Source organism: Anabrus simplex, chromosome 1 (assembly GCF_040414725.1).
Source record: "Anabrus simplex isolate iqAnaSimp1 chromosome 1, ASM4041472v1, whole genome shotgun sequence".
NCBI classification, from domain to species: Eukaryota; Metazoa; Arthropoda; class Insecta; order Orthoptera; family Tettigoniidae; genus Anabrus; species Anabrus simplex.
Window position 1 is genome coordinate 1387604211 of NC_090265.1, and position 24706 is coordinate 1387628916.

At 40.8% G+C, this 24706-nt stretch overlaps 1 pseudogene; it reads right to left on the bottom strand.

The window, feature by feature from the left end:
* The window catches only part of LOC136878902 (lysine-specific histone demethylase 1A pseudogene), a 210151-nt pseudogene extending 189845 nt beyond the window's left edge, over positions 1-20306 (bottom strand).
* Positions 20307-24706: the final 4400 nt, after the last annotated feature.

Genomic DNA, 24706 nt, shown 5'->3' on the forward strand with positions numbered 1-24706 from the left:
GGAAGTGGTGCGGGAATTCGGCTTCACACGATCAACCGTGTCCAGGGTGTATCGTGAATGGTTGAATTCGGGTGTCACCGTCCACAACAGACGAATGACCGGCCGTCCAGCCACCCTCGATGACCGTGACCGGCGACATCTGAGACGGATTGTCAATAGTGACAGAAGGGCTACCGCGCAACAAATCACGGCTCAATTCAACACAGGCCGTGCTAGACACGTCTCCCAGTGGACAATCCGTAGGAACATGGGTTCTATGGGGTATGGGAGCCGGCACCGCACACGGGTGCCACTGTTAACCCAACGTTATCGGGCACAACGACGCGCATTTGTCGCCAGTCACCAGGGATGGACACTGGAACAATGACGTAACATGATATGGTCGGACGAATCACGATTTCAACTGCACCATGCCGATGGGAGGCACCGTGTATGGCGCAGACCACATGAAACGATGGATCCCGCCTGCCTCGAAGGTGTGGTCCTGGGCGCTGGTGTCTCTTGTTATGGTCTGGGGTGCATTTTCCTGGTATGGAATGGGACCCCTAGTTGTTCTGGAAGAGACTTCGAATGGTACGCGGTATGTTGAGCTGCTCGGAGACCATCTCCACCCATTTTTGGCCTTCCAGCGCCCAGACGAATCTGCGGCGTTTCAAGATGATAACGCGCCGCCACATCGCTCCCACGTCGCCCGGGAATGGTTCCAGGAACATGCAGCGGAGGTCCGACGACTGCCATGGCCACAGAGGAGCCCCGATATGAACCCTATCGAGCATATCTGGGATGTCCTGGAACACAGGCTCCGTGCCATGGATCCTGCACCCACGAACAGACCAGCATTGGCGGCCGCTCTGCAAACGATTTGGTGTAAGCTGCGTCCAGAGGACTACCAGGGACTTGTCGACTCACTTCCACGGCGTCTCACTGCAGTTCGCAGGGCCAGAGGAGGATCCACACGCTATTAGGTGACTATCCCATGACATTTGCTAAGTCAGTGTAGTTCAGTGCAGTACACACTACCCCTAATTACGAGATCTGGTCCACGTTAACAGTGACTTTTGACATCTATAGTGAATAATTTCTCCCAAACTCCAACACAGTGGTGAAAAATAACGTTAATGCTAGTCTTGTGACTCATATATAGATCTTATTTCTAAACCCAATGAATAAAGAATCACACAAAACCACAGGAATTTGCGGGGGGCACTTCATATGTGCATGCTGACATGAAAAGATGGGCAAGCTACCGTATTGCTTTTTCCGCCATATAAAATCGAGCGATCTCTCTCAAGATCGAAGAAAAGATCTTGGGTTAAAGAAACAACCTCGTTGACCGCTCGGCCTACGGCACAGTCATCTCATGGATCACGACACAGTAACACCCCGATGCGAATCTTGATTAACTCTTAGCCATTTCATTACTTTATTTTCCCGTAGTGATCCCTGCATTCTTTGTAGTATCCCTCCTTTCATATTTACTTATGCCACAGGCACCATTCTAATTAGTTCCGAGTCTTTACTCACATACATTGTGTGCTTCACCCATTTCTGTTTACTACACAAAGAAATGCTACTCATTACCTGGCCTCATATTCCAATTCTTTTGCACCTTTATTAGCCACCTCTTATTTCTCCACTCGTATTCTAGCCTCAAAAGCCCTGAAATTTCAGGAAGTCACCGACGTTATTGGCGCAGTCGGTTCGTTGTTGTCCTTCAATCTCAAGACAGAGACGGACAATCCCTAATGAGGTCGGTAGCATTTGGTGTGTGTTAAAATTCGACATTATTATTATTATTATTATTATTATTATTATTATTATTATTATTATTATTATTTAGCCCGTCTGGTGGCCATGACCGTTAAGGCGATAAGTCTCTTACTGCCTGACACCGTGGTTAGCCGGTTCGAGTCCCGTTGGTGGAAACAATATCACCATCAGAATGTTGACCCGCAGGGTGGGAGAGGTGGTGGTATATACAATTTATAATCACTAAACTGCGTGCCAGGATTCGGGATTCAATTCCAGACCTCTCCGTAGTGTTCATATGGAGTGAGGATGTGAAGGGATGTGAGAATGGGGATGTTAAGCCTTGAGCAGACCCTTTGGTGTTATTCGACAGGAATAGGCTATGTGCCGACACCAGGTTTCACCCTATCCCTTACTCATCATCATCATCATCATCATCATCATCATCATCATCATCCCACACCCAGACGCGAAGGTCGCCCATTAGCACCAGGCGAGCCGAACAAAAAAACAGTCTAAATAAATAAATAAATAAATAAATAAATAAATAAATAAATAAATAAATGGAGAAAACTGCAATACTAACGCCTATGTATTAAACATCAAAAGAAAGGTCTCCATCACAAGATTAGTAGAAAAATATTTATTGCATTAACTCCTTTATTTGCGTAAAATGGTCATTTATTCGAATAATGCGATGCTTAAGTCATTGCGGTTAACTGTATTATCCGGTAGATGGCTCTGTGAAAGTCGTTTATGCAGATCTTTCTAAGTTAGTCCGATAGACGGCTCTGTGAAATCAAGTCTCGATTTTTTTTTTTTTTTTTTTTTTTTTCCGAAGCTCCAGGAGGCTACGGGAAAACATTCGTTTATTGTTTAGTATAGGGTCTACATGATTAGAAACAGAGGTGAGATTACAACAGCTGCTGAATGGACAGGAATTGCAGCTTTGTTATTGCCAGGTGGTCAGACAATTAACAAAACTTTTGAATTGCCTGTTCCAGTAACAGAAAGTTCAGTTTCGTGTATTAAATGGAACAGCTCAGAAGCAGACTTTTTGCGAAAATCAGCCGTTATTATTATTACTGGTGAAGCTTCGATGATTGCTGCATTTATAGCAAATTGCATTGATCACCAATTAAAATGACATTATGAGATGTCAAAAAGACATGGGTGGTAAGATTGTCACATTAGTGGGAAATTTTTGCCAAGTTCTTGAGTGGTATCCAACGGTGGAAGAGCTCAGGTAACTGAGGCATGTAACCAGAATGCTCAAATATGGCCAAAAATTAAAGTATTTCAGTGAAACAAATATGCGTGCAAGGCCTTCCGGAAAGGAATTCGTGGCATGGCTAATACAATTAGGAATTACAATTAAAAGCGGAATAGGAAATGATATAATAAGGGTTCCCAATGACTTAATAAGTAACGATTCACTGGTAAGTCACGTTTTCGGCAACTGTATAAGCTTTAATTCTTCACATTACTATGACAGAGAAATTAAGTCCCTTCATGACTGTAACAGCATAAATGAAGTTCTTCACCTAATCCCAGAAAGTTTTAAGGAATACAAGAGTGTCGATACTCTGTTAACAGATGATTATTCTGACAGATTTCGTAAGCAGCATATCCATAGAATACCTAACTCCTTTGTGCCATCTGTAATGACTCCACATGTATTGAAATTGAAAGTTGGTGTAACTGTAATGTTTATAAGAAATATGTACATGATCTCTGGTTTAGTAAACAGACAGAGACAGAGAAATGTATGACAAAATTATAAAACTGCTTCCAAGAATCAGGTATCTTTTTTTTTTGCTAGTTGTTTTACGTCGCACCGACACAGATAGGTCTTACGGCGACGATAGGACAGGAAGGATCTAGGAGTGGGAAGGAAACGGCCGTGGCCTTAATTAGGTACAGCCCCAGCATTCGCCTGATGTGAAAATGGGAAACCACGGAAAACCATCTTCAGGGCCGCCGACAGTGGGGCTCGAACCCACTATCTCCCGAATACTGGATATTGGCCGCAATTAAGCGACTGCAGCTATCGAGCTCGGTAATCAGGTAATTTATATACCTAGAATTGATATAGTGTCTACTAACGGTAACCTGCCGTTCAAATTTAAAAGGAGGCAGTTCCTGTTACATCTTGTTTTCGCAATGACCATTAACAAAGCACAGGGTCAAAGTTTTGACAAAATACGTATTTACTTATCTCGGCGCGTGTTCAGCAATGGTCAGTTATATGTGGCATTTAGTAGAGTTAAAGCTGAGAGGAATGTCAAAATTAAAATTATAACTACACCACATCAGGGTCAGTTCCCTGAAACTGAGGAGTATTTCACAAACAAACATAGTTTACAAAGAAATAATCAAATCAGTCTATAAAAAAATGTCGTATGGCTTTTAGTGCCGGGATATCCCAGGACGGGTTCGGCGCGCCATGTGCAGATCTTTCTATTTGACTCCCGTAGGCGACCTGCGCGTCGTGATGAGGATGAAATGATGATGAATACAACACATACACCCAGCCCCCGTGCCACTGAAATTAACCAATTAAGGTTAAAATTCCAGACCCGGCCGGGAATCGAACCCGGGACTCTCTGAACCGAAGGTCAGTACGCTGACCGTTCAGCCAACGAGCCGGACAAATCGGTCTATGAATAGTACAGTCAAATGAGATCATGTACTGAACTGTAGCCTATTTCATTAAAGCGATTAAAACATGACTGATACAAGCATGCACAAGAAGATTATGATAGGACAATTTATTTCATATATTCCATACGTATAGTCACAACGAAAGCGTATCTTAAAAGGCAAATACCGGTACTGTAAATGGTCTTCTGAAGTTAAATTTATTTTTCACTACTTTCCTCACGCTTCCTGTATCATCAGTTTCCTTTTAGCCTTTGTTCGCAGCTACTGCTGCGACAGACCACTAGTAAATAAATAAATAAATAAATAAATAAATACAATCCTGTTCGCTTATGAGTCCGTATTGTTTATGGGCTAGGCTCTAGCATTTTCTTTGTGATTTTGCACTCTTTTTCCTAAATGTCCTCGATGTTTACTCTGATGACATTTAAATCAACTACACAGTTCAAAAAATTAGGGGAACATATTTTGTAACGTCTGGTATGTGAACGTTAATTTAGTAGATGGGGCTCCAATGGTCGTAGAACATACCTTGAGACCTTGGCTACTCAGGGTATGTCAAATCGAAGTTATACTCCATCTGTATCTGCATTAAACTGTCAGGTCACCCCCTCAAAACAAAGTGAATAGCGGTGCGTCCGTGTGTCGTTGTGAGGTACACAAACTACAGCGGTCATTTGAGCACGTTGTACGTACACCAGCACATCCCATGTCCACATTTCTTAGATATCTTAACGAGGTTCAAGTCGCAAGGGCCGTCACTCATTCAACGCTTGTGGAATCGCTACAGTGATAGAGGTCAGTTCACAAGGAGGGCTGAACAAGGTCGTGGACGCATGACAACCCCACAGGATGATCAATATCTGGGCGTTGCGGCGTCGTTCAGCAACTGCCAGAGAACTGCAACAAGACCTCAGGAGGGTCACTGGAGTCACGGTGTCTGACCAGACAGTAAGGAACAGGTTAAGAGAAGTGTCCTTACCACCCACACGTCCTGTTCGAGTGCCCCGTTTAACGCAGCAACATGGCGCAGCTCGCCTTCTGTTTGCCCATATCCTCGTCAACTGGCAACTGCGCAAATGGAGACCTGTGTTGCTCACAGATTTCCAGTCCAGATTTCCCCTGACACAGCGTGATGGACGTCAGCGTGTATGCAGACGCCGTGGTGAGCAGTACGCTACATGCTAAATGTTGTCCAGGAAGGCGACCGATTCGGACGAGATTCTGTGATGTGTGGAATGGCATCAGTATTGATGGCCGTAGGGATCTTCTCTTCGTCCGTGGTAATCTTACCGCTGCGGGGTACATCGAGAAGATACTGCTACAGCATGTGTTGGTTGCTTTATACGATGTTGGCCCTGAATTCTTACTCATGCACGACAATGCCAGGGCTCATGTAGCGCGCATCACCAGAGCTGTCTTACGAAAACTGGACATTCAAGAGAGGGAATGGCCAACCGTGAGTACCGACCTTAATCCCATCGAGCATGTGTAGGATAGGCTTGACAGAAGTGTTCGTTGGCGTCGTGTTCCACCACCGACTCTCCAAGACGTCGAAGAGGCTCTTACTGAAGAACGGGACCTGATACCGCAACGTGACCTCCGTCGACTTATACGGAGCATGCCACGTAGGTGCCAAACTGTGATAAATGCTCGCTGAGGACATACACCATACTGAAGCTCTCCAACTGTGTTAAAAATCCACCCTGGAGGATTTATCACTTTGTTTACGCCCTCTATTTGGACATTTCCGTCTGTGTTCTGAAAATGAACGCGAATCCATCGATGTCTGTATAGGCTACTTCAACGGTAAAGAATAAAGGTTTAGTTGATAATATACCTGGGAGTGAGGTGTCCGACTCGTTGGCTGAATGGTCAGCGTACTGGCCTTCGGTTCAGAGGGTCCAGGGTTCGATTTCCGGCCGGGTTGGGGATTTAAATCGCTTCTGATTTACAGGAAGGGTATCCGGCAGTAAAACAGGGCCAAATCGCCATGTGCGACGCACTTCGGCGCCGTGACCCGACACGTGTGGGAAAGAGGCAGGAAAAGAAGATACCTGGAAATTAGGTATTGTTTTGTGGAGCATGGCATAGGTTCAAAATCGTGTTCCCCTGATTTTTTTTAACTGTGTATAATCTTCATCGCTATCGCATTAGTCATGGAAGACAATCACTCTGGTACAAAGTTGCGCCAACAGAGATTTGATAAACTCTTAGATCTCTTTTTCCTTCTACTTGCAACAGACAATCTCCAAGAAACTTAATAAGGCGGACATTTTAAGACGAAGTTCTGATCGCGAGTTTGTACGTTTCAAGAAGATAAATGACGAAAATTCTTCTTAATACTTTTTCGACAAGTATTTCTGGCCCACGTCACAAGGGAGAGAGAAATGGTACTGTAATGTCCACATTTCTTGTCTTTAAACTCGGGGGACGTGATCAGCTCGGTGGCTTAGCTGCTGGCTTCCCACGCGGAAGGCTGAGGTTCAAATCCTGATTGATCCGGACTGAGATTTTCGTGTCAAAAATCACGTGACTTCAGGAAGGGCATCAGCGACTTAAACCCCGGGCCAAAACTAAAAGAGCCTGGGAACGGTGCAGTCTCTACAGAAGCGAAAGTTAGCTCTTAGCAACGATGAATAGTAAAGTACGGTAATTCATTATGTATGTTTAGGAAATAATAGAATTATTGGCCTACAGTACTAAGCTAGCCTACTCCGGATATGGACAATACGCGTTTGAAAGCAGTTTTCGATGTAAACAGCACCGATAAGCAAAGCTAACATCCCACGTTTATCGTTACAGTTACCAATAACGCTCACTACAGACCAACAGTGGTGGTTGTAACGTATGTGAACAGCACAAGTTAATAGCTCTAACTTACAATAACGATATAGTAGACAAACTTTCAACCGACCGACACAGAATATGGGCAGTGTCGAAATGCAATAAAAACGTACGCTATTAACATTTTCATTTCGCAAAACTGTCTACTTAATCTCAGGGATTTCTTTCCAATTTTCAATTCAACAGCTGCCATATCAGGAAATGGACCCGGTAGCGCCATGAATAGAGTTTACATTCTTTTCTCCCATAATCATTCTCTATTATATGTTTTTACACCCACCATGTCCAAATGTTTATAACAATATATAGATTGACAACAAATGACTTTCGTACTCTTAAGTTTCCACTAACAAAACAAGATATATATAAGCTTGCTATATATAAGCTATATATTGGGTTTTGTTAGTGGAAACTTAAGAGTACGAAAGTCATTTGTTGTCAATCTATAGATTGTTTTTACAGTGATCAAGAATGCAATTTAATCGCAGCTACATACACAGTAAATCCATGTAATTATAAAATCGTTATATATCCAGCGAAATATCTATAGGCAAAGAATTCTTCTTCTATGTAATGCACCCGTGGTTAGAGTACGCTACCTGACTTCGGATGGTGCGGAATCCGATTTGTTCTCCACTGCGTGTGTATGTGTTTATGTGGAGCTATCTTAACTCGAAGTAGCGATTCTGGACACAAAAACTACCAGGAACAACCACAGAATTCTCAGCGTTAACCATATGACAAACAGTATAATCCCAATTTTTTTCCAACATTCTGCATTATTTAATATATATGTATATTTCAATAACGTCATTTTGAAGTCTGTTTTAATTGCTTACTGTCTTACCAGACGCCAAGCAATCCGAACTTTGACCCACATGACATCTTCAACGTGCCGAAAGATTACGATGCAGAGTTGTCGCATTTAAACACTCTAAGGCCAACGAGCAACTGACTACGCCACTAATATGTTTACTCTGTCAAGTTATTTCAAAAGAGAGGGTTCAGATAGGAGATTATAAGCGATGCATTACAAAAGAGGATAAGAACTTCTCTACTATATCACGAAATACTGCACAAATATAGTTATGTATTTAACACATCGATCCATGGTTAATATATATATTCTGTTGTAAATGAATCATATGTAGGCCTATATATATATATATCTGAATGAGATGGTTTTAGCAAACAGCAGTACGTATTATCATTCATGCTACTCCACGCACGTAAAAATAATAATGAAAAGGCTATTTCATTCAGATTTTGCAATTTAACAGCAATATATAACATTGTACTTTAAATGAAAGCTCATTAAATGAACAGTATCGCAATTACGAAAGCTGAAAAACTTGGCTACAAATTTAATAGACAATGCCCGCCATAAAATTAAAGCCAGGAGCTGTGTCCTAATGATGCACGAAATTAATACGAATTCTGTATGAGTTATTTACTATTTTAGTCTTATACACATTGTTATGCAAATAAAAATCCCGAAATTGAATGTTTCAAGAGTGTAGGTTTCAAGCTTATGACAAACGCGTATTTATGAATTCAGAGATACAATCAGAAAAGGAGAATGTCGGAGAGTGTTTTTCTAAGCATAGCCTAGTCTGAAGGCTATTAACAATCCACAGCACTACTATTAAAGGTTGAAAGCTATTAAACGGTTATAGTCCCAATAATTTCTTTCCCTAAAGTTAGATGGTAAAACAAGCTGCTTCCGCGACAGATTGAAATAAAAATCCACACCCTTGCTTGTGGCAGAAATTTAAGTAATTAAGGGGCATTATTGTGACCTAATTTCAGAAGATTTCTGGATCATATGAGAGAAATAATGTTATTAATATTACGTCCCACTAACAATTTTCAGAGACGCCGAGGTGCCGGAATTTTGTCCTACAGGAGTTCTTTAACGCGCTGTTAAGTCTACGACATAAGGCTGAGGTATCTGAGTATCTTCAAATACTACCAACCAGTTGGGATCAAACCCGACAACAGGACCTCGGAAGGCCACGCACTACCACGGGACAAAATTCAAGCACATCGGCATCTATGAAAACTGTAAAAGTAGACCTAGTAAATGGGACGGAAAACCAATAACATAATTATTCCTCGAAATTTTTTGCGGAATCGCAACACTTTCTTTCTTACGTATGGATGATCTTATAAAGAACAGATAATTTCACTTTCGCCACTTAAAAACAGCAGCAACCATTTCTAAGAGTATAAAGTGTAAAAAGTGTATGAGCTTTGTAATGATGCCATGTTCATCAACCTACTTGCAAAGTCTCCATCCTGATAGGAAACATTGGCGTATATATATATTTGCTAGTGGTTTAACGTCACACGAACACAACGAAGGTTTTTGGCGACCCAACGATGGGAAGGGGCGGTCATGGCCTTAATTGAGTGGTATGAAAATGGGAAACCACGAAAAAACCATATTCAAGGCTGACGGGATTCGAACCCACCATCTCCAGCAGCTACGCGACACGAACCCCACGGCCAAAAATAAAATATATTTACTTTGATTGTATTTAATAGAATTGCTGCCTACGCTTGGTCTTAATGGCAGACTATACTGAAAGCAGGTTCAGTGTGTATGATATGAAAATTAGCATCTTCAAGATTAAAGATGTCGGTAAGGAAGAAACCTATGTAAGAGAACTGAATGTCAGATTGGGAATACAAAACTGGAAAAGTTGTGTATTCTTCCAGGATAGTAGCATAGTGAGATTGAGTTAAGGTGCAACAAAGCTAATGCAGTGAGGTAGCAGTTGCGGTCGATGTTTTACTGTAAGACCGAAGTCAGCTCCCGAACGCAACTCTCATTATGCCGGTCTCCCTTTAAAGCGCATAAATCTTTTGCCTCTTTTTATAGATCAAATTTTCTGTACGGGAGTGAAAGCTGGGTGGATTAAGACCATATTATTCGCAAGTTGGTAGTAACAGACATGAAAGCAGCGAGAATGATCGCTGGTACAAATAGCTGGAAACAATGGTAGGATGTACTCGGAATGAGCAAATGAATTCTACGTTCGGAATGAACTTGATGAATGAAGCAGTACGCATAAATCGGATTCAGTGGTGGGGTCATGCGAGGCGAATGGAGGATAGGGTAGCTAGGAGAATAACGGACTCGATCACTGAAAGCAAGAGAAGTCGAGGGAGACCAATGGAACGACGGTTACACTCAGTTTCTAATTATTTAAAGATAGTAGTATTCGGCTATGCACTAAAAGCAAAAGTCGCCACCCTATTCCCTTTGTTTCAATATCTCATCATTGCTGCCAAGTTGATTAGTTACATATTGAAATCACGTGATATAGCCATCAACAAACCAAAACCAAACCAAACCCCATGGCGCAAGGGCCCCGAAGGGCCATGGCCTACCAAGCGACCGCTGCTCAGCCCGAAGGCCTGCAGATTACGACATGTCGTGTGGTTAGCACGACGGATCCTCTCGGTCGTTATTCTTGGCTTTCGAGACCGGGGTCGCCACCTCACCGTCAGATAGCTCCTCAATTGTAATCACGTAGGCTGAGTGGACCTCGAACCAGCCCTCTGCCGTAGGGGTTACCGTGATCAACAAACCAATATCAACATAAGTAAATGATCAATCAAGATGTTCATAATTAAGTCTGTTTTCAAGCTCAGTGACGAATTAATGAAATAAACACTCTCTCTCAGCCTCACTCAATTTAATGTTATATATTTCTACCTTTAATTTGATATAGACATTACTATAACAGTGTTCTGTGTTTGCCGTGTGTAAATCAATCAGCTCCCTCCTTGAAATTTGCTATTGTTGGACTGAAGTAGAGGCAGAAAGCTATCGATAGTGCTATCGACAGTTATCGATAGCGACCGCTATCGTCTGACATCTATAGTCAGTTGCCTATTATCGATAGTCAACGATAGTTTTTTTTTTTTTTTTTTCTCCTCATTGGCTTATTTTTCGCGCTAACAGAATTTGTACAGCTGTTTGCAGTTATCTGGTGAAGAGTTCGTTCCAAGTTATAGATGTGCATTTAAGTATCTCTGTGTATCTGCGACTTCAGTGCCGGAAGACTATTTAGCATTTTGGATGATGGGATTCTCCATTCAACCAAACCTTAGCAACTGAAAACCCTCCTGCTATCTGTTGAGAATGCTGTAAAACATTTTTCCAAAGAGATTACGATAACCGAGAATTTCTCGGGCGGTCACGTTATGGGCAAGCGCGTGCAGCCCGAGAATGTCTCGGACGTGCCACTGAAGAGATTTATGAGTGATTCCGATTGAATTTCAGAAATTACATAGCATGAAATAGTTGTGCTTTCTACTGATATTTTGTGGATTGTATTCAATAAATGTTCTATTTTCAGGCGTAATGATATGATTCGTTTCACTTTTTGAAAACTATCGATTACTATCGATAGTAGAGCTCATAATATCGGAAAATATAGACTGTGATTACTATCGATAGCTTGCCGCTTCTAGACTGAAGTGAAACCATGCCGTTATAATACACAGAAGCTATACGCGAACCTTTGCTTGAGCCCTGAGCTCCCTAGTGCTGAATCGGTAGACCTCGGTTATCTTCGACATCCATATTGGCAACATTTGAAACACAAACTATGAATCGCTTATTCATCGCTGTGCAACATCTGGCCTACACTTTACGAACTGTACTGTTGTTGTTTACACAGGAAAGCCAAACTATGTAATTCATGCTAGTAAGAAGATTCGCATCGAGAAATGTTGAAAATGAAAACCTACAACCTGTTTTCCAATCATTGACCGGGTCAGAGATGGAATGAATGAACCATATACAGTATAGGCTATTAGTACGATGGGGTCGCCACTACCAAAGTGATTTATTAATGAATGATAGATGCTATGAAATGAGTATGGAGAGTGTTGCTGGAATGAAAGATGACAGGGAAAACCGGAGTACCCGAAGAAAAACCTGTCCCGCCTCCGCTTTGTCCAGCACAAATCTCACATGGAGTGATCGGGATTTGAACCACGGTATCCAGCGGTGAGAGGCCGACGCGATGCCGTCTGAGCCACGGAGGCTTACCGAGAAATGTTATATAATGTTAAATAATGTATGTGTGACACAGTTGTTAACGTAAGATAATAAATGTTTAGAAAATTCATATCGATCGATCGTATTATAGATTCAATTCAGATTTCATTTCCATCCAGTTGGCAGTATAACCGGAACCGGCAGCGCTCCCTCCTCACCCCGTAAAAATCGGGCTCAAGAAAAGGTTCGCGTATAGTAAATATGCCGGAAGTCAATAACAATACACAAAAGTTTGCAAACCGTACCGAAGTTGAGACAAGACATGGTTAGGTTGATAACAAAATGTCCTTCCATTTCAACTGAATTGATCTTTACAGAAGAGGTAACGTTGCTTTCGTTTTCGGAGTTCGTTGAGATTTTTCTTGTTTTTTTATATTCCTAGCTCCTTATATTTCCAGTTAAATTCTATACATACGAAATGGACAAAATAAGACCGCAATAATACAATACTGCGTTCGTCATTTAACACCAACTTCGTTTTAAATGCATTATTCAAACACGCCACAATTCTACTTACCTAGTATTACCCAACCAGATTTACAATCCTACAGAAAAGAAAAAAAAAAAAAGCTTTACTTATTCCCGCAAATGTAACACTAATGAGAATGAGTTTCACGGTACGGCAGTGACAGTACATGTCGGTACGTATAATCTCACAAGTCACGAAAAAATCATGACTATATAGTGCCAACCTGCAAGATTAACAGTAACTGTAATGGTTAGTCCACACTAAAGTTAATAAACAACGTTAATAAAAACATTTCTCAACAAGTTAAAAAACTTTTGTTAACAAACTTCAACATTGTGTCCACACCAAAACAGCTGTTTGTGAGGTTACAATGGATAGGGTCAGGAAGAAGAAAATACTTACAGGTGCAGCTTTCATTGTTTTAGTGAGTACAATTAGACAGAAGTGCAGATGCGAAGAGTGGCAAAGAAAAGGCGAGTAGAATTAAGTTTTGAGAGAACACTTATGTCAGAACTTTTAATTCATGATGCAGCAGGCTTTCAAAATGTTCTTGAGAATGCCCCCACATGTCTTTCAGTTCTTGTTGACAGTAAATGGGTCTGCAATTGTAAGTAATTATACAGATTACCGGAAAGCCGGCTCCACTAATGACAGGCTATTCTTTTTTATAGGTAGAACTTTAAGATTCCTAGCAACTGGTGACTGACATTTCACTTAAATACCCATTTGTCTATGGTATCAAAACAAGCAATTTCAGTTATTGTGTCTGAGGTGTTTGAAGCTTTATACAACAATCTCAAGGGAGTGGTAAAGGTACGACATAAAGAAAATCTTCATTTAACCTAGTTAGGTTTTATTTTGATGAGTTGATGACACACAAGCGATTATGGGAGGTTAGATTATTCAGCACGGAGCGAAGCTGGAAATGAAACTACATTAGAACACAGCTAAAAGAATAATACAGAATTAAAGGTGCTGTATGTTCGAACTTTCGCTTGCGATTTGATAATCAATTTTTAGAATGAATAAGAAATCATCGTATTCCGCGCTACGAATTAGCGTGGTCTAATTACGTCCTTGCGCATGTGCGAAACGAAATGTTAACGAAAACACGAAATGTTTCATTCACAAAAGTTAAAGTTTGTTGATCAACATGCTCGAAAAGTTAATGAACACGCTATTTTGTTTATTAACATACAGAAATATTCATGAACATTGTTCATTAACAATGTTTATTAAAAAAGTTAACGAAAACATCTTGGTGTGGACACACCTTAAGACGACGTATCGGCAAGTAAGGTTCTAAACTAAATGGTTAGCGACACTGAATCGAACCCAACAGTTAGAAAATAACAATAAATCACTAACTTCAAGGCGTACATGGCAGCTATTATAATGACAGAGCTAGGTACAAATAGAGAATTGTGGAGGCGTTCAGTAAATTAACAGAGGCTTACAGAATGAACGCTGAAAGGCGTAACAGTCTATAATGAAGATGTACGGTATGTATGTTTCCTTAACTATGTATATTGCACGTCATCGTATGTTTGACTGAATAAACTCCTCTCTTCTACTCTTATGAAACCATGAAGAAGGCCTCACTATTTAATTTGGTACACTGCACAATTACTACATTTGATCATTTCTACCGGTACCTAAATTTATTAAAGAAAAATGTTTCAACGTAAGTCACGAACTTCTGTTCTTTTATGAGAGGGGTATTTCGCAAACTTATTCAAACCGGTCGAGTTCGCCGTGGGGTTAGGAGCGCGCAGCTGTGAGCTTGGATCCGGGAGATAGTGGGTTCGAAGTCCACTCCCGACAGCCCTGAATTTGGTTTTCCGTTTTCACACCAGGCAAATGCTGGGACTGTGCCTTAGTTAAGGCCATGGCCGCTTCCTTCCCACCCCTAGGCCCGATTAGGCTGATATTTTGGGGTAAGTTTAACTGCAATAGAAGCAACCATTTACATCTGTACCGTATTGGAGCTACTGGAAATAAACTATGAACCGTCTCGAGCGGATGGGAGGTTGACTATCTGCCCAACCATTACGTAAAAATACTCATCGGCAGCCCTGAAAATGGTTTTCCGTGGTTTCCCATTTTCACACCAGGCAAATGCTGGGGCTGCACCTTAATTAAGGCCACGGCCGCTTCCTTCCAACTCCTAGACCATTCCTATCCCATCGTCGCCATAAGACCTATCTGTGTCGGCGCGACGTAAAGCCCCTAGCAAAAAAAAAAAAATACTCATCGCCAAAATTCGCCATTCTTTATATCTTTTTTTACTCAATTCTGGAAGCTAAGGTTGACGATCAGTGCCATTGAGCTAAGTTTAATACTGCTACTGTAATTACTGTATAATAAATGCAGTGATCCTTTTATAAAATAAAATCTGCCTTCTATTCTTCCATCAGTTCTTTTATCTTTTCATTAGTTGTCTATTTCGCTCAGCTGGTTAGGCATTAGAATGAACGAACCAAGACACAATCGGTATGCATTTCTTAAGGAGGCTTAAAACCTAGAGGTGTTCGTACCGGAACATTTTACTGGCAGTTCATCAAACCACTACTAGAGGGTTTTAGCTTATCTTATGGGCATTAGTAGTTGAACGGCCGTTCAATGCGTTCTACATTATAATTATTACCGTTCTCAAAAATTCAGTCTTCCCTACAAGCCCTTAATCAACATGTAAGAACACATACCTCTCTTCAATATCAGATATATCCATTATGGGTTCATGCGCATAGGTCAGTTATGTGGTCGAACAGTAGACGGTACCTAAAACAATGTAGAGTATCTCCACACCTACTGTACAGCAATCGGCGTTCAGTTCCGCTCGATGGGCGTTCTGCCAACCAAACTTGTTTACGTTTCAGCTGCATACATTTGGACGGAATACTGAACACTCCACCGCTTGATGATTTCGAAAACAATTCCAGTCTCATTTTACTAGATACAACAGAGCTGTGTGATTCCTCAAATTATGAATTTTGCTCCTATAGTGCATGACAAGCTGTTGTTTAGAATTGCAGCAAAACCTCGGAAATTTCAACCCCGCGAGTCCTAAATTTCGGATAATTCGAACAGAATCCGTGACACTGGAAACAAATAATAAAATTCCACTTGCAAGACAAGATTGAATCATAGTACTGTACTTAAACAAGATTATGTCTATTTAAACTGGCATTTATCGGAATATAATCCAAATGCCGTATAGTACACTGTTAATTAAATAAAAATTAAGCATACTGTAGCTCTCACAGAGCGAGTAGATTATACGGTTCGAGTCAAGCAACTGCGGGCACTGTGTCTTGCGTTCGGGAGATGGTGGGTGCGAACCTCACGTCGGCAGCCCTGAAGATAGTTGTCCGTGCTTTCCCATTTTCACACCAACTAAGCCCACGGCTGCTTCCTTTCCAGTCCTATCTCATCGTCGCCGTAAGACCTGTCTGAGTTGGTGTAACGTGAAGCGAATAGCGAAAGAAGAAAAAGCTGTAGTTCTAATAGAAGTAAAAAAAAAAGAAATAACAAATACAGTAAGCAATTTTGAATTGTATTCTGTACTGTAGCTACTTACGAAACACGTCTGATGCATGAAATTGTCATTAACTTCCTGTATTTTGTAATATACTGTTTATTAATTCTACATTTTCCTCTTAGTAACTTTCCCTTTTGTATAAAAACAAATAACTTTCGCTTAGGTATAAAAATCGATGATTTTCTTTTGGCGTAACGAACTAAACCTGCTACGATGTCTTACGGCTGTTAATACTGAAACTGTTTTAAGTTAATGTACTCTAGGTTCCACGATTTTCTTTTTCTTTACGTCGCACAGACACAGATAGGCCTAGGTCTTATTGGGACAATGGGATAGGAAAGGGCTAGGAGTGGGAAGGAAGAGGCCATGACCTAAATTAAGGTACAGCTCCAGCATATGCCTGATGTGAAAATGGGAAACCACGGAAAACCATCTTCAGGTGGCGCTCGAACTCGCTATCTTCTGAATGCAAGCTGACGGTTACGTACTCTATAACAGTATTAAATGGTTTGGGGGGGGGGTGCATAATCCCAACATTTCTAAATGCAAACAGACAACAGCCCGCAGTTACTTCGTTTTACACAGTTAGGTACAATAATAATAATAATAATAATAATAATAATAATAATAATAATAATAATGTTATTGGCTTTACGACCCACTAACTACTTTTACGGTTTTTGGAGATGCCGAGGTATCGGAATTTAGTCCCGCAGGGGTTCTTTTACGTGCCAGTAAATCTATCGACCAGAGGCTGACCTAACGTATTTGAGCGCCTTCAAATACCACCGGACCTAGCCAGGATCGAACCTGCCAAGTTGAGGTCAGAAGGCCAGGCCTGAGCCACTCAGCCCGGCAGAGTTAGCTACAGTCATAGGCCTATTTGAATTTTTAGACTTAAGCAGAGAGCAACTCTAAAAGGTGCAAATTACAGTCCTCATGAATCCCTCAAAGAATCTGTACACGATTGTGTTTAAAACTGGGTTTCCCCTTATTTAGAAAGCAGGCGCTCTTCTTATTAGACCACTGTGAAAACAAAATAAACTGAGCAAGTGGCCGCACGGTTTGAGTCACATAGCTATCTACTTGCATTCGGGAGATAATGGGTTTGAACCGAACTGTCGGTAGCTCTGAAAATGGATTTTCGTAGTTTCCCGATTTTCACACCGGGCAAATGCTGGGGCTGTACCATGATCAAGGCCACGGTCGCTTCGTTCCCACTCCTAGCCCTTTCCTATCCTATCGTCGCCATAAGGCATATCTGTGTCGGTTCGACGTAAAAAAAAAAAAGCAATATAGTGTGATGGCCTATTTCAGTCGATACCGATACCAAAAAATTAGTACAGTACGCAAACTTTACCTTGAGCCCTGAGCTCCATGGTGCTGAATGGGAACTAGGTCACAAGAAAAGGTTCGCGTACTATACACGCATGTGGAGAATTATAAGTTACTTGATCGTGTTAAAACAATATTTCAACTCAAACCTTTACGACAAAATACCCATATACCTACAAACAAAATTTTGAAAATACCAAAATCAATACAATTCTACTTATGCTTTATTACCAGTGTTTTGGTAATTAAATCAAAACACTGGTATTGTAAACCAATATTAAGACATCTTTTCCAAAACTCAGAGGAACGGATGCTCTTCTCATTAATCCACCACAATTATCATTAGTTTCCTTGAAAAGTCTCCTATTAAAACATTGAACAATGTATTTCCTCCTTTAAATGAGTATCTTTACCTTAGTTATCCTGCATAACATTGCATAGAAATAAATTATTTTTAACTCTTCACAAAACCCCTCGCTAAGAAGCTAAGGGGTTTTTTTAATTTTTTTTTTATTTTTTTTTAAATGAAATTTATTATAGCAAAATGTACACGAGCCGCTGTCAAGAAACGAGTAGTAGTATGGGAGACGTATCACTGACCTGTGGGAGCTGGTTCAACTATAGATTTGAAGCGATGCTAACGCTTCCCAACACGTGTTCACAAGCTTGGGGCACACACCTCGCGTAACAGTTGCAGGGCCTAATCAAAAATGTAGTCAAATGTATAGTAAGACACCCTCCTCCCCTTTTCCCAATCTAAACCAAACCTGTATTTTCTAGCACCAGCCGACAAATATGTTTTTGGGTATGAAAGTATTTCTGTCCAAGTATAGAATATTTCAGAAGAAGACGGAATTAATGATGATATTAACGATTATGAGCCTCGGGCACTCTTGAAAAATACTTTCATTACACGATGATTAGTCTGAACTGGAACAAGTGTAGGTACTTATATTCTGATGGTTATACGTATGAATCTATTAATACTGTAGATCATATAACCTTACTTATAATATCTTTCAATATTGATAGGATAATATTTTTCTCGTTCGTCATTCACGTCAGGGTGATATAATGTTATCGGACGTAAAACATAAAAAAATCAAGCGAAATTATAAAATTCAGCAATAACTTAAAAATAAATAGTGATGTATATAATGATCAAACACCACAAACAGAAACAAGACAGGATTCTAATTAATGTCCGGTACGTCGGCAAATAAACAACATATACCGTTACTTCAGAGACAAAACATCCTTTACATCATAACTGCGTTTAAGAATTTCAATCATGAAAGCTTTGGCTTGGTGATTGCAATAAAAGGAAACAACTCGGACTCGAGCTTGTGCTCTTGTTTACACAGAACAGGGAATCTATAGGCCTACGTATGAGACACCACTGAACGAAAAAATAAAATAAAAGGTAGAGGAATACCGCATCAGTACATTTCATAATTATCCAAACCGAAATAACATTCTGGCATTAATTATTAAACCACGCGACAGTCAAATAAATCAGAAATACACCAGAGATGTGTAATGCAAAATGGGGACTTACCACAAAGAGGTGAAGATAATCTATAGATATCTTATGGACAATTACGCAGCTATAGAAACAGAATTTTAAAATGATTCTTCTTAAGCATATAACTTTAAACTGTATTTTAGAGGAAATCAATATAAATATCCAATAATATCTCAAAAAATGTCAACGGTCATCTGGCAAAGGGGAATATCGCAAAAAATGTCAACGGTCATCTGGCAAAGGGGGCGTGTACCATGTGGCTAACGCATTCATACACGAAAAAGCATAATCAACTTTCAGCTTAGGGCTGGGGAATTGTAAAGTGCATTACGCTCTACACCCGTCAAAATCAATACAGACTTCATACAACTTAAACGTTTAAATGATGATTACATTAAACACTCGACGCTCGTTTACAACATCATTTTCATGAATGATAAAAGCAGACAGAGGCACGAAGGCGGGTCGTCCTGAGCGACATGTGGTTTGGTTTTTAAATTCTACACATAAACAATATATGAATTATGTACTTACTTTCCAATGATCTCGCACAGCTCGTACACATCATCAAAAAGAACTTCGTCGTCAGCCATGTTCCTATGAGACCGGTTCGCAATTGTTTAGGTTGCTGTCGCTGTCAGTTGACTCACTTGTCACTCACAGAGATTAGTAGACGGTCACTTCAACCGAAACACATCAGCATGCACCACTTGTATACACAGACACTAAGAGATCAGCCTCACGTATGGGGCGTGTCTCTTCGAATACTACTACACCCCTGCCCTTGTCTTATTAGCCAACTTTACAATCCCCAGCCAACCAGCCGGGTCAGACTGCGAACATGGCCGTAGCGCGCACACTTGCACACGCACTGCTGTCGCTGTACACAACGATTGATTCTCTTCAGGCGCACTAAATATTCCTGAAATCAAACCAATGGCACAGAAATGTAATCAATTCTTCAACGGAACACACGCAGAATACTTCCGGAGCTCAACGCGGAACGGTAAACAAGAGAATAAAACCCGGAGAGAGGCACACACTCGCGGATACACCGATATCCAGAGTCGAACAAGCACCTCGTGGTTTGCTATTCAGCGAACACGGCAACCACTACTCTGCTGCTGTGCGGGACGCTTGCGCACTGTAACAGATGTCGCTCCGGAATGAGAAATTTGTCAATAAGCCGCCAGATGGCAGACGCAGTACAAGGTAACTAGAATACACTTCTTGTTGTGCCACACTGCAGCTCTCCCGGGATCCATGGCTTTTCACATAATATCAGGCAGAGAACGAAGGAATTGTAATCAATTCCCATTAATAATGAAAAGTGATGCTAGATATCTGCAGTTCTTTTAATTGATTCCGTAATAATAATAATAAGAATAATATAATTTCTGAAAGATATTATAAGTAAGCTATGTGATCTAGATTCATACGCATAACCATCAGAATTTAAGTACCTACACTTGATCCAATTCAGACTAATCATCGTGTAATTAAAGTATTTTTCAAGAGTGCCCGAGGCTCATAATCGTTAATATCATCAGTAATTCCGTCTTCTTCTGAAATATTCTATACTTGGCCATAAAAGCAACAATCACAATCGCTAGCTACCTTCAAATGATATACCTTAGCAGAAATCTCGAATCAATCCGGGTCCTTGGCTCCTAACAGGAAAAGGAATGTGCCCTTCTTAGGAGAATTTGGAAAATTAAAACATTCTTAGTTCGCCGGCCCCGCGGTGTGCGTGCCTGCCTCTTACCCGGAGGCTCCGGGTTTGATTCCTCGCCAGGTCAGGAATTTTTGCCTGGATCTGAGGACTGGTTCGTGGTCCACTCAGCCTACGTGATTAGAATTGAGGAGCAGGGGCCGATGACCTTCGATGTTAGGCCCCGTAAAACAACAAGCATCAGCAGAATTGAGGAGCTATCTGATGGTGAGATGGCGGCCTCAGTCTAGGAAGCTAAGAATAACGGCCGAGAGGATTCGTCGTGCAGACTACACGACACCTCACAATTTGCAGGCCTTCGGGTTAAGCAATGCTCGCTTGGTAGACCATGGCCCTTCGGGACTGTTGCGCCATGGGTTTCTTTTCCCTCGAGTTCCGAAACGACTATCGTAGAAAGTACTTGTACTTCTATTAACGATGGTGACGGTCAAATAAATGTCTTGTTAGTAGAAACTGTTAGCATTAATTTAACTTTCCTCAAATAGTGACGATACGAATTGATGTTGGCAGTGAAATGAGGGCTGGAATAAACGTTTCACCGTCACCATCGTTAAAAGTATATAATGTTAACGAAGGGTATTGCATTTGATGTTTAATGCCAAATAAGTGATTTAATGTTTCAGTGATTCAACTTGTAATACGAGGTGACTACAGGACCCCAGATGCGTATAGCATCCCTCTCTCTATAGCATCTTCACACTTGTTATAATATCTACATATTTCTTTATCGTTATCTTACTAAATCTGTTGAACATATCAACTATGTTCATGAAGTGAATGTGAATGTTGTAGTTGAGCGTTAGCAGGCATTCGCTTTTATTTCTGATGGTTCTTTTATTCTGTGATGTATTTGCCAAATCTTAGGCTGCATTTATAATGCACATATAACCGTAAACACGTCCGACTCGTTGGCTGAACGGTCAGCGTACTGGCCTTCGGTTCAGAGGGTCCCGGGTTCGATTCCCGGCCGGGTCGGGGATTTTAACCTTAATTGGTTAATTCCAATGGCACGGGGACTGGGTGTGTGTGTTGTCTTCATCATCATTTCATCCCCATCGCGATGCGCAGGTCGCCTACGGGAGTCAACTCGAAAGACCTGCATCTGGCGAGCCGAACATGTCTTCGGACACTCCCGGCACTAAAAGCCATACGCCATTTCATTTACCGTAAACACAATTAGAAAGTACGTACTGTACTTGCCACATTACTACTTGACCTTGGAGGACTACAAGGTAAGGTAACGGCTTTCACTTCCCGTAACTCAGTATTAAGAATGAACCTGGAACTCATTTTTGGTGTAGGCTGAGTGAACCTTAGAGCCATGTTCATCTCCAAAAGAGGAAGTCTTGCTTCTTACATTTTTCGACTTCCTGACGGGGAATGGAACCCCTATCCTTCTGAGTGATACGAGCACTTTACCACCTCGGCTAGGGAGCCCCTAATCACTGTAAAAACTATATTATAATATTGTACAATCAAGAATCCTATGAACATTTCAGCAAGATTGATTCTATCGACAATGTTTTTCATTTGCAACATACGAAGTATATAATAAGCTATTATAAATTTGCTAGTCCGCCTCTGTGTTGTAGTGGTCAGTGTGATTAGCTGCCACTCCCGGAGGCCGGGGTTTTCGATTCCCGGCTCTGCCACGAAATTCGAAAAGTAGTACGAGGGCTGGAACAGGGTTCACATTGCATCGGGAGGTTAACTGAGTAGAGTGGGATCCAATTCTCTCCTCAGCCATTCTCGAAGTGGTTTTCCATGGTTTCCCATTTCTCCTCCAGGCAAATGTCGGGATGGTACCTAACTTAAAGCCACAGCCACTTTCTTCCCCGTTCTTTCCCATCCCTCCTAATCCCCCCCCCCCACAAGGCCCACATAGCAAGTGAGGCCGCCTGGGCAAGGTACTGGTTCTCCTTCCAGGTTGTATGCCCTTGAAGCGGTAGAGGTTGTATCTCTCGCTAAGTCCGGGGGAAAACTAATCTTGGAGGGTAAATGGATTAAATAATAATAATAATAATAATAATAATAATAATAATAATAATAATAATAATAATAATAATAATAATAATAATAATAATAATAATAATTGTACCGGGCGGTACACCTCCGCGCCGCTAATTCAAACCTTGCGCCAGTTGAAACTCCTCTATTGGAGGAAGCCTGAACTTTAACTACAGTACTAATTCTCTAGTTTATCAGAAGATGTCCCTACTTGTAAATTTTGAAGTGTTCTGAACTGTGTCGTTTTCGATGTATTTTTGTTTTGCCTGTAGTAAGAAGTGTGAACATTCTCTTCTAGATGGCACTACTGAAGGACTACAATGGTGCACCCTAGTGCGAAGTGAAAGAACTGTTTTTTTTGGAGAAATTTTGTGTTCAAAAGTTTGTTCTTTGTTAAATTTCTTTCAGTCATTGTTTAGGTTGGCTGTATAACCCTGCTCTTTCCCCTTGTTTTGAATTTACCAATCCCGAATTTCTCTAATTAATTTTCCACCAATAATGTGTTTCTTCTTCATCTGGTGTAGGGGTTTCCGTTGTTAGCCAATAAAATGATTATGGGCGGGTGTTATCATTCCTGAAAGGTCTCGAATGTTCCGCGAGGGTATATAAACTGCTGATTTTCGGGTTTCTGCGCCACTTCAGTAACATCTATCAGTGTGTAAATTATGTAGCAGGGGGCGGGAAGCGCCTCTTTCTTCGGGCAGCAATTCAACCACCAGGTAATGGCCGTCTTATAACTTCTTTCTTGCTAGCTCAGCAGTTTAACCCTCGGGGCGGGTTCTAAACTTTTATCATGTAACTTTCCTTTAAAATGTAAAAGACACTTGGTATAAATTCTATCTCTTTAAACTACAAATTGGGATAGAGAGTGCCTACCCTCTCGAGCTCCCTTTCATATTGTTCTTGAGGTGACTACGTTTTCTCAACCATTTTTCTTCGTTTCGAAATGTAATAAGTTTTTCTATCGTGCCACCTCTTTAGTATGGGATTAGCCCTTGCATTAACGGCCTAGTGCCAAGTAGGTTTTAAACAAAATGTATTAGGAGTGCAGTTTCGCCTCCTCTCAAGTTGGTATTTTTGGAGGCCATGTAATTGTCCTGTTTCTTCACTGAATAGGCCTCAGTAGGTTGGGTATTTTTACTCCTGTGTTATTGTAATTGGAGGACAGCTTAAAGGTGAAATTCGGTGTGGCCTTTGATAGGCTTGAATTTTGAGAGCGGGTTTGCTCTTTCTTAAAAGTTGATTGTGTGTGCCTCGAGGAGGCTTTATTAGGTAATTGGGAGCAAGTGCTCCTGGGCATGATTGGGGTTTTCTGCCCCTTTGTCGAATCTTGTATTTGGGTAAAGTTGGGCCTTCTGCTCAAGAACGGTGTGTCTGGCTCTCGGAGCCCAAATCCTGTAACACTGTAATTGTACATTCTCGATTTGTTGTTAGGCTACTGAGTACCTGTTATATTTGTTATTTCTTGATCTTGAAAAGAAAAATATAACCTTGTTAAATTTTAAAATTAACTTTAATTTCGTAGATTGAGTCCTATTCATCCCAGCACCTTCTTTCACCTCTAACTACCACGGAGAACTCCGTAACAATAATAATAATAATAATAATAATAATAATAATAATAATAATAATAATAATAATAATAATATAATTATATTATAATAATTATATTATTATATAATATATAATAATATAATTATAATTATCTTAGGGATTCGAACCCACTATCTCCCAGATGCAAGCTCACAGCAAATTGGAAAACT